Genomic DNA, 13,017 nt, shown 5'->3' with positions numbered 1-13,017 from the left:
ACATCACTCACGTCGTAACCAGTTGTGTTGTTACTTGTTTGAGCGCGCACCGTGTGCGAACGCCGTGTCTCGCCCGTGCACGTTTGAAAACAGACACACGCACGCGCGCGCGAACTTCAACGGTCACACACCCGTGCGAAAAATATCTCCAGAAAAAGTCTATATTTTCCCACTTTTTTCCGACATAAAACTGTGTCCGTTTCCTAGGGCATTCGCCCTGGTGCTCTGTCGTTCGACGTTCGCCGTGCCGCGTCCCTCGTACCGCGAACGGATAAGTAAAATAGTGTTGTCGAACAGCAGCGTATCGGCGATGTCGCACACATAGCGTGATAACGAGACGCCTCCACCAAACGAGACACCTGTTGATCAACTCGAACGAGCGCGGGATACGCGACGTGTGAATCCACGTAGTCCTGTCTCCTGTCATCGGCGTTCGTCGGTCACTCGTTGCCGTTGTCTGTACGGGATTTCGGTTATTACTGTTTTATGAATGACACGAAAAAAACATCATAAGAACTACTACATCGCGTAAGTCACATATATGACGGATTTATGTAGCGTACCTCCGTTTTTTTTTTTTTTTATTATTATTATTTTTATTGTTGTAAGTTGTTGTTTGCGGGTCGTAATCGCCCGGACTGATAAGAGCGGCGAGCAGCGAGCATATTATAACATTTTTACAACACGATTAGTCTTATCAGTTTACTTTTTTTTTCTTAACACACGATTGGTCGGTTATAACAAGATACAATCTGCTGTCGTTTTATTATTCGACATTCGTGTTCGCGTAATGAACTTACGGACATATAGGCTTTCGCTAATTTTATTTTGAAACAATATTGTTGTGACTTAAATCCAACTCGCCCAATTCATAATAGCTCCAGAACGTCAAAATTTCTAGTTACGGAAAGTATTATGTTACCTATTTTCGAAAACGATTCATTCGTATCAAACATAAATAATAATATTATAATTTAAAAAACATATTAAGTATGTAGTACAACATTTTATTCGTACATCTTGCAAATGGCCAAATGGACGTACAATTATTATTTTTATGATAATATTGCATTGTTACGTATATACACAATGAATTGTGTAATCTAAAGAATATGCATTGTCAATATTGTTAATATTAATTAACCAAAAAATCGTATTTATTTTATAACCCGGATAACAAATCTAATAATTGTACAAAATACATGCAATACAAGTAAATATTAATAGGTAGTACATTATTATTTTATAAATAATAATTACAGTATACTGTATAGTACCTATTAGTACCTATATAAAGTTAATGTGATGATGCAGTCGATACAGATAATACTTGTTGAACTTAAGTGTGCCAATTATTATTATTATTTATTGTATTTTAAATATAAAAATTTTGTTCCAAAATTGTTAACACTTCAATAGTTTTTTTTTAAAAAAAAAGATATTATTGCATTTAAAGCACTGTTTTTATTTGTATTGAGTTCAAATTACATTTATAATATTATTATTAACTTGAGTGGTCCATAGTTTATCGTAATGTACTATTTTGTATTTTCGTTGTAATAAATATATAACGACAAATCTACCATTTTTTTTAGTATTTAAGGATATTTGATTTAAAATAAAAATTTAATTACAATTATTATTAATTTACTGTTCATTATCCTTAACAGGCCATATTTTGAAGGTCAATAAGAATAAAAAAGTCAGGTAAAAATATATAATCTAAAAAAAAAAAATACTTATATTGTACAGAAACTGGTATTTAAATAGAAGTATTCAATATTTAGTATTTTTTTTTTTTAAACAATATTAGATTATTTATGTACAAAAGAGACACTAATAATGATTATAATTTATTGAAAAACAATTCTAAATGGATAATTTATACTATGCACCATATAAATTCAAAAATCCCATTTTGAATACTTGAACTACAGAATAGGTGCCATTGAGTTGGTTGAACTTGATTTGTGAAATAATTGCATTCAAAAATCGATTTTGAGATAAAATATCAATTTCTTCAACACATTTCTATAGTTCATTCGTAAAACATGAAAACAATTTTCTTTCTTTTAGCTTCAAGTTTTATAACTTAGTTTAATAATGTTTTCAATAATATTCTGATAACAATTTTGGTCGTAACTGAAGTATAATGGTTTGATAGTAATTGTCCACTTAATTAATTTTTAGAAGTTGAGTAAGACATCCAACAATTTTTATATTTTTTATTGTTTTAGTATTAACGTATTTTTTATGATCGTTAACATATTTAGGTTAGGATCAGTGCTAGAAAAGTTTCAAGTAGTTCATCTATCGATTTGAAATTCAGTCTATTCGATACTAAGAAAAGACAATTTTTCATTTTTCAAAATATTGTATTATTTTAGTACCTAAATAACATTTTGTTCTCCTTTGGTCCTTCAAAATATATCAAATGTCAAAATACACTTCTATTATTACAAGCTATAGTAAAATATTAAAGTATTTTAAAATTGTTTATCCTGTATTATATTGTATACGTTATTACTATTACACTATGTGGATAGTAATTGCATATACATGGGCGTATAATTAATACATATAAAAAGCTAGAGAATAGATAGTAATATATGAAATATAACATAAATAAATACATGAGTATTGTAAATAGTTATAATTTTAGCTAGTTATTAGTTATTCTGGATAAATTCCACTAATTTAATATTAAAGTATTTGAACATACCGTTATTATTAATTATAATAATTATATAAATGGTAAATAGTTAATAGTTATAAACAATAATAATATTATTTTGAATAATAATCAAAAATATGTCTAGTATAATAATGCTTTAAAATATATTTTTATCATATAAAAATATAACGGGTTATGATTTTTATAATTTATACATTTAACTTAAAAACACTTAACTGTCGTGTAAAATTGTAATAATATATTATATATATATATATATATTATGAGATGTAATATGTACTGCAATTAATTATTAATTCTTTATATTTTAAATAAAGGGTAGTAATTTCTAAAATATATAAATGATACAGCTATAATCAATATAATTAGGTGACAAGTCAAAATAATTCCGATAAAATATCCCCAAAAAAATATTTCATGAAAAAATATTTCACGTAAATATTAAACCTTTTTATAAAAGTTACATAAATATTAATATAATACAATTATTAATAACATAACAATAACATTTATAAAATACAAAAAAGTGATTAAAAAATGTTTAAAATGATATTGTAATATTATATTATATAATGTTTTTCATCAAAAATTAATATAAATTATTAAAAGTTATATATAGATATTATTAAAATACAATCATTATAAGTATAACACACATTCACTTTAGATTAAGTTTGATTATTACTTCTAATCGAGACTTTTATAATAAAGGTTAAATTTTAAATTATTATTTACGCGGGATATTTTGGTTTAGGGATATTTTATCGTGGAACCATATAATTGTATGATAAAAAAAGAAGTTTTATTAATACGTATTTTAAAATGTTTTGATTTTATTATAAATAAATGAATTAATTTTTGATTAATGAATTATTTAATAATTATATTTTAGCTGAGTAAAATACCTCCACTTTAATAGCAGCATCTTCCTATAGAAGAATTTTAAACAAAGCCAGTCATTATTTTATTTTTAGTAATGTCTCTTTTTTTTTTTTATTGATATTAACTAAAGGTAACTTATTAAGTCTATTTTAGGCTATAGATTGCCAAGAGCTAACATGGTCAGGTTATAGATAAGAGACACCTGTGTTCTTAAAATGTTGTTTGATTATAGATAATATATCGTTAATGATGTAAGTCTATACGTATTATAAGAACCAAGGTAAATGCTATATTTTTCTAAAAATGTTGTTAAAAAAAATCATTAACTTGAGATATTATAATAATGTAATATCTAATGTTTAGTGACAAAATGATAATTTTCGATTGTCGTTTGTTTATGCCAATGTTTATGTAATACCCCCTCAACATTTAGTTAATACTTAAGTTTTAAAATACTAAATAGTATAATATGTACACGGCCTAGGTGTAGCTAAACCTCTTTTAGCCCCCTCCCCCTTTAGCTATGACACTCATACTTACTTAATATAGCGATATCACACTATACCATTGTTGACCACGGTAAAATAATCTTTTATATATTTTTACAGAGAAAAATGTATTTTTTTAATGTTAAATATATAAATATAAATATTTTTATATACTGACTTATAAAAAAGTCATTTTAAGTTCTAGTTTTAAAAACAATTTAATTTAATTGTTTCTAATCAAAATATATTTATTTTAGTCTAGGCTTTCAGGTTTAGTGATTATTTAGTACCCAAATTATACAAATTACAATTATATATTTGTTCATAGTATACGATATCAAATTTATAGTCTTTGATATAAATTATTTATTTTCAAAATAAGTTAATAACCAAATAACTAGAATAATAATATAGAAATATGAATTCATTCATACCTACTGTATGAAAATTCTTTCTCATAAAATAAAGTGAAACGTGCCGATTATTTATATTTATATGAGATAAGTAAAAAATAGAAAATATTATGTATTATATTTAAATTAATAATAATGTTTTTATAATATACTACGATTACTGATTAGCGATAAGTGAAATTTATCTTTTTTTATGTATACATATTTCTAATTATTAATTTATTATACTACATATTATCAATAATTAAACTGATAAATTAATGGACTGCGTAAAAAATATCTAAAATTTTTTAAAGTTTGTAATATTTTATAGTATTTAAGTATAAATATATTTTAAAATGAAAAATATTGTAACATTTTTAAGAAATTACAGAAGTACGCAAAAAAGGTATGTTTTCAATAAAAAAGATTAAAATGCTTAAAAATAGTATAAAGTATTATTTATTTTCAAAAACGTTAATACTTTTCAACATAATGAGTATTTTAAACTTAAAAAGAACCTTGTATGTTACATTTTGATGATTTCCACCATAATATTATAATATCAAGTGACCATTAAAATTAACGTAATAAACTATTTTCTAGACTCCTTTGTCCATAGCATCGTTGTTCGTGTTAAGAATCTATATACTAAAATACTTATAATATAGTATAATATTATGTTTAAAAGGTATGAATTCTTATATATGCTCAAGAAACTTTGACTAATTAATCATGTTATTTTAGACACCTTGGGTTACTTGACACGGATACAGCAAGAATTTGTCCGAACTGCGATATTATCTTTTTTTTTGCCTACCTATACTAACCAATACTAGGGAAAGATGTGTGCTTCGGGGTGTTTAAATGTGCCCCCCCCTCAATGCACGCAATCTAACCGGTTGATCCGGTCTTCTCTTGTATGCAAATTGCATACAGCCGGCCGGCGTATACTGATTTTTTTGCGCGACTTAATATCATAACCAGTGACTCCGCCTTAAAAGTATCCGTCACTTGTAGACCGTTAACATTATAGGTATATATTATCCCGAGGCCAATTTATATATATTTTTGTTTAATTTACAAATTTATTTTTTATGTAACTTAAGTAAATTTTTAAATATTGATTTTAAATTCGTATTTGTAGGTACACTAATTATAGAAATAACAACAGAAAATTGTAAGTACTATTTACTAATTTAACTATACAACCTAAATTCATGCAGTAGCTATCTGCTTGATTCAAGCAAGACAATCTTTTTAATAGTTTTCAATTATTATTTTCAGTTTAAACGTAATATAAACTTACTTCTTAGTTTTAAAATTGATCAATATTTATTATTCTATTATATTCAGATAGTATTAATACATTTTCATAAAGTATTGTTTTTTTTTTTTATGAAAAATCTTTCTTAGGCCATTTCTTACAGGGCTGAAAAATAAGTCTAATTGATTAAATAATAACATAAAAATAAAAGATTGAATATACCTCCTAATGAGGAACTTCGTCATGAAATATTGAATTTTTAATGTTATTTTAAAATGCATTTGATTTAAACTATTTTAATAAATAAAAATATATTTAAATATTTTTACACATTAGTAATTGCAGATAATATATTATTTTAATTTCATACATATAGTTATAATATATTATATCATATTACCTATACTTGGTGTCATAGTCTATACTCTATAACTATAAGTAATATTTCACTTTATTTTTGTAACTAAGTAGTAATGATTAGGTATTATGGCGAAACTTAAAAATATCATTATTATCATACTAATCATGAATAAAATTGACGATTAAAATCAAATATTTTAAAGAGGATACAAAAATCATAATAATAATACAATAAACTAGAAAAATAAATGTATTTGTATATTAATATTACCTACATAATATCAAATATTTTCTGTAAATTGACCTATTTAAATGTTAATAGTTTAAAAGGTTTAAAGAAATACAATGATTTATAATAGTATTGTTATTTTAAAAAGTTAGGCTAGAGTTCTATTGTGCATTAGATGTCGAGTGAGTTACTGTTATGGGTAATGAGTGTTTTAAATTTGAATTAAATGAAAAATGTATACAATATAATGGTATACGAAAAACGATTCTTGAGCGGAGACGGTCACGAACCCATATCACTAAGTATATATTTCGTGCTAAGTTATTTTGATAGGTATAGCTATTAAAGACATTTATTTTACGATGATTTTACTTGGATAATGTAGTATTTAGTTATTATAATAACATACATTAATGCCATATCATATATACATTTGTATAGTTGAAATTTAATTTTTTTTGTTGCTGTAAATACCGTAAAACAGCAGAAAAAGATTCATAGTATAAATAGATTATATCATAAAAAAATTAAAAAAAGTCATTATGCGTATAGTAAAATTCATAATAATATAATATATGTAAATCTTAAGTTCCCACGAATAATCTTTTTAAATTAAAATAATTAACACTGTTATATATCGTTTAAATAAGTAATTTCGTCCAAATTTGAACTTAAAATGTCTATAAAAATAATTGTTACTCTAAAATTTTTAGATTTTTACGTTTTCTTATGAACTACTAACTACTTATGGAGAATTTTGTGTTACATTTTCAAAACTTAGATATAAAAAAAAAGTTTTCATGGATTTCTAATTATACAAAATAGTTTGCAATTTTTGTAATTTTAACGAATTGTGTTAAAATTTTAATTTCAAAGGTATATATAAAAAAATTGTCTGTATATATTTGTATACACACGATCAACTTATGTGAGATCTTGTATTAAATTTTTAAAAATTTTGAAACGGCGAATAATTTTTTATCGATATTTATAAAAAAAAAGTCGTGTAGTCATACAAAAACACTATTTTAAATCAATACATTCAATGTTCCGCTCAGAATCTTAAATAAAATATAAATTAAATTACTTTAAAGTAGTACTTTTAAAATGTCTTATCTACATTGATAATCTGGGAATAATACTACAGAAATTAATAAATATTGCAAGGGATCAGAGATGAATCGCATACATTAAATAAAACTTCTTTTATACATCGACAGTCAAAACTTATTATATCAATATCAAAATAACTATCTACTCATTATACATATTATTTTATATCATGAAATATTTCTATGAAAATGAAATATGTTTGGTTTTATATATGTTTTATAGTGTTTGTAGATGTATATACACAACTTTTGAATTAAAATTACATTAAAATTACATTTACATTATTATGAGTGCTAACTTCTAAGACAGTCTTCTAAAGTTCTAAGATAGGGTTTCATCTATTCCTATAGACTTTTTTATACTTAGGGAAAGAGGCATATATCGATTATGCCAATACAGGTAGTTTAAAAACCTATTGATTCTACCACCTAACCTAACATGGGAAAAATTAATCATCCCGAACAAAAATTATATTTTTATTTTATTTATAAAATTATAATTTAGTGTAACTATTATGATGTGACTTGAAGTAATATTGTATAGTATTGTATAAACGATTAGGTATATGTATATTGAATATATAATGTATAAATATAATAATTTGTATGTAAGTGTTGTATTATTCTATCTGTTTTATAGGTATATGTACATTTTGTATAATATATTTTTTTTTATGCGAGTATCTATTCATGAATTATTATTTCCAAAAATATTAGTTACATAATTAAGTCAAATTTAAGTGTATAAGTTAAGAAGGAAATAGGATATCCACAGATAAAAATAGGTTCCACTAAGATTATAATAGGTATATGGGTAAAATGTATAGGATATATTTATTAATATGTACAATATGTACATACATATTTAATTTAGTATGTTTATATACATATTACATATGTCTTATATGCAGTATAGAGTTACCATTATAATAATTACTAAAATATAAAACATTAAAAAAATATTTTTATGTATTAAACCATACACGTTTACGTGGAATTTTTAATAATTCATTTTTTTCAGTTGAACTATAAATTTGTTTGCACGCGGTTACAAAATTTTTCTAGTTAGTACCTAATTATAAATATAGAACTTAGAACTAATGTTGAGGACGTATTTTTATTAATACATAATATGAAAATATGCTTACATACAAATTGTCTACTTAATAATAAGAAATATGCAATTAAAGTATACTTGAACAAATTTATTTGATGTTATTGTTTTAAATAAAAATATTTTAAAATACGATAAATTATAATATTTATAAGAAAAAAGGTTTTTGAAGATTTTCTTCAAATGATAGTAATGAAAACATTTTAAATTAAAATGTATTAAAAATTAATTGATTTTATTACTTAGGTGCCTATATCGTATAATTTCGAACAACCATAATAAGTTTATTTCCTATCGTGCCGGTATTATAAGCGGTTTGGCTGGGTAAGATTTCACAATATCTAGTGAAATTATTATTTTTATATCAAATAATATATAAAATAATTTACCAAATGTTTTTTATTTTTCCAAACACATTCGACACTAACTTTAGTCTTTACCATATTACAAAAAATTTCAAAATATTATTTTATTTTTTTAACATACTCTAATTCGCATTTATGTAGTAATGATAAAATATGAATTATACAATTTTTTGTACAATTGTATATATATAAATTTTGTTATATACTACCTTATATATCATTCCGATATTATGTATCGAGATTTTATTAAGTTTTTAAATATTAACACGAGTAGAAAGAAAATATTTTGCTGTAAATAATACCGGAACTACTTGTAAGGTCATTGGGCGGAAGAGATGAAGTGATACAGAAGCACGCAACCAAGGGGCCCTGGTGTTACTAGTTACAGTTTACCTACAATTACAACAGAGACTAAACATAAAACTTATAAGACATGATTTTAGCCCAGGTTCGGATGATTTTGTAATGGAGAGTTTCTCTGTTTTTATTTGGGTAATTTTTGAAGTTTTTGTATTTGTTAATTTACCATGTTGATGACATGGAATAATAATATACATCTCGTATAACTTTGCAATTTTTATTTTGCATGAATCAAAAGGTAACAAAGAGTTTTGGCTATTTTAAGCGTTATTCTTAGGAATTTTATTTGAGGAATTTTCAATTTATTTTATTTCGTTGGGATTGAGACAGTCGATACTGGTAGATACGTAAGTTAGGAGTGATCTTATTATTGCTGTATACGTATAGCAGTAGAAAGCATTATATCCACTGCAGGGTTGAAGTATGGCTTAATGGGGTATCTATAACATTTTATCCTTGTGCTTTCTTGATATAGTTTTATATTCAAGTGAATTTTCCAAGTTAATTATTCATCTAGATGTATCTTTAAAAGTATTTTAATAATTTATCCTTATTAATCAATTTTGTTTCTTGGTTTTTTTGTTTAAATAACTATACTAATATATTTAATTTAAACTATAATAAATGGAATTTACCCGTGATTAAGAATTAGGATTTATTGATTAGTAATAGAAAATTGATTTTAGTTGATTTATTGTTTTACGTTTTATGTTGTGATTTTAGGTATTTTTCCAAAGTTAGGTTAGGTTTAGTTTTATTAACATCATGAAATGTGACTATGATTTTCATGAAAATATAAATTTGTCTATCAGGGAAGTATGCAGAAAAAAGTTTTGGGGTGTGTTTTTGATAATCAGTTAATGAAAAATAGATATTTTTTTAATAAATATAGAAACAAATTTTATGAAAATTATGAATACTTATAATACTTCTTTTAAATATAAACATTGATATAGGTAACAGAATTATTATAAAAATTGAATAAATAATTAAGCATACAAAAACCTAAATATTTCGGGGGTTGTTGGAGTATCCAACATACCCCCAAGTGTACGTGCTTGGTGTTTATTGATACACTTAGTTCGTCAGACACCCGAAAGAAATATGATCAATATTTGTTAGTCACATTACACATGCATGTGTAAAAAGATACTACTTGTCTTATTGGTTTTCAATTTTTTTTAAATTGTTGTTTAATAAACAGTTATTTAATAATAACTTAATTTTTCTAAAATACCATAAAAACTAAATATTACATAACATTTTAATGAATTACATTATAAAGTTGCAGTCTTAGTCTTTGGTCCTTGATAAATTGAACAATACTTTTATTTTTTAATATAATATTATATTAGTTATAAAATATATGTATCGAACTATTGTACATTATAATATGAGGTTTTAACCAATTGAATTTTCTTCTTCTTATTTTTTTTATTTTATTAAAATATAATATTTTTTAATGCTGTATTAAATTATCTAACCATAAAATTAGTATATTTTTTGATAAATGTAATTTAACTTTTAAGTCAATTCAAATAATTTATTTACAGTTAAATATTTTTATTTATTTATTATCTGTGTTAAACGTATATATATTAAAATTGTATTTTTACTATAATGTAATCTACATAAAGACGAAAGTAAAATATTGTACGCCGTTTTAAAATAACCTTTGTGAAACACGTGGTCAATAGGCCATGTTTTTAGAAACATTCTGGAATCTCACTTGTGGTTATACTTTTATTATAAATTATAACCAATTATATTAAGCCTATTCATAAATATTAATCTAATTATTAAATTTATTTTAGTTAAACTGCATAAAGATGCAATGAATGATAGAAAAATATGGACTTTTATTCAAAATATTGTTGTTTCGCATGCGTTTTATACATATTTTTGTACGTAGTTATGTAACTTCATCAGCATAAATAAACATCGATAAGAATTAATTAGTGCTTAGTTCATATCCCAGTGAAAGGTACCTAGTGCGAAGTACAAAAGTTGCCAGTTGGTTATATCACACATTTGTTCGAACGTGAGTTTATGATTTATATAGGTACATGTTATTACAGTTCGCTACTCAATTCATTATTTTAATATTTCTTTAAAAGTTATATTTACGTATATGCTCAGAATTGGATGAAAATATGTAGGTATTAATAATGTAGTAGCTTTTGTAAGTAATAAATTAACTTTTTAAATTATAATAAAAGTTTATCATTTCAAATAGATGAACCACTTAAGTACAAGTACTGCTGAATAGTCTTGTATTAAGATGTTATTTTATTTTAACAATTGATAATTTATAATGTTTTTTTTAATTTCCTCAAAATTCATAAAAAAAAGCAATAATACTTAAGTATAATACCAAAAAACGAAATTTACTATTATTAATATAAATTATATATTATTCTTGAAACTGTATTTCTGATATAATTTTTATATGATGCAATTATAGAAATAACTCAAATAATATAAAGATAAAAATAAAATAAAATATCATTATGTCTTTGAAAACTTATATAAAATAATGTATATTATATTTGTTTAAATTAAGATCAACTTTATTATAAATATTAGTTGATATAAGTACCTAACTATGTATATGATCTCTGCAAGAAAATTAAATTATTATTAAAATAAAATTCCCATACCTTAACGTTATTCTCTGATTACATTGAATCATTTTCCACTATTTATAATATATTTTATAATGTTAATTTTCAGTCACCTGTATAGTTAGTAATTTAAAAATATAAAGTTATGTATACCTACTGTTAAATTGGTCTTAAAAAGAGCCCTAATAAATAATAATCCATTAATCCTCTAGCTCAAAACGCAAAATATACTGAATTAATTAATAAAGCTTAAAATATGAAAATATGAAAATAATAATTTTTTCGTTAATAAGGAATTATTATTTGTTAGTTGCTACTACTAATATTAATCTAAAAAATCAAATAAATATTTAAAAAACATTAGATTTAATCTTATATAGGTAATAAATTATGTATTATAGCTATTATTTTTTTTTTTTAATATTTTAATAATGTATGTAATATGCAGCATACTCTACATACCATTAAATGATTATAAGATTATTGTTAAATTTATTATTTAATTCACATGCTACAATTCTACAGCACAATATGAGATTACGTATTAACAACTGAAAAAAATAGTTAGAAATAATTCAAATTGAATGATAAATTGATTATTAGTACATATTCAAAAGTGATATCAAGATAAATTTCCCCTAAAAATGTTTTAATATATAAGTATCCAACCAAATAGCCTCTTGTGATGTCTTGGTTCACAATAAGAAAAAAACATTATAGATGTCATGCATAAGTACAATATATACTTTATACTTATAAATGTATAATAGATAATATCAGGTATATTTTGATAAAATAATACTTATTACTTATTATGAACCCACCAGACATTTAAAATTATGAATATTAGTTAATTATAGTACAGAATTTAAATTCATTTTATAACCATATTATATATTAAATACATTATTACCTATTTACCTGCAAAGGAGATATTTAATATATGAGTACAAATATTGTTATCTTTTTAACAATAACAGTATATCTATATTTCTATTATATTATCTAGTAAGTCAATTTGACTTGGACATTTGACTGTAAACGTGTTTTGGTAATAATAATATTTGACTTGAGATTTATTATTTGATTAATATGCAATAACACTTGAATATTATGAAGTATTATGAGT

General features: G+C 23.5%; 1 protein-coding gene across 1 annotated transcript in view; it reads left to right on the top strand.

The window, feature by feature from the left end:
- LOC113551534 (myocyte-specific enhancer factor 2-like) overlaps positions 1-13,017 on the top strand; it is an 80,999-nt gene continuing 67,982 nt past the window's right edge. Inside the window, exon 1 of the mRNA XM_026953822.1 lies at positions 1-528. The gene's annotated coding sequence lies outside the window, so the exon portion shown is untranslated. The remainder of the gene's footprint in view (positions 529-13,017) is intronic.

Source organism: Rhopalosiphum maidis, chromosome 2 (assembly GCF_003676215.2).
Source record: "Rhopalosiphum maidis isolate BTI-1 chromosome 2, ASM367621v3, whole genome shotgun sequence".
NCBI lineage: Eukaryota > Metazoa > Arthropoda > Insecta > Hemiptera > Aphididae > Rhopalosiphum > Rhopalosiphum maidis.
Note: the sequence above shows the minus strand (reverse complement) of the source record. Positions and strands in the feature narration are given on the sequence as shown.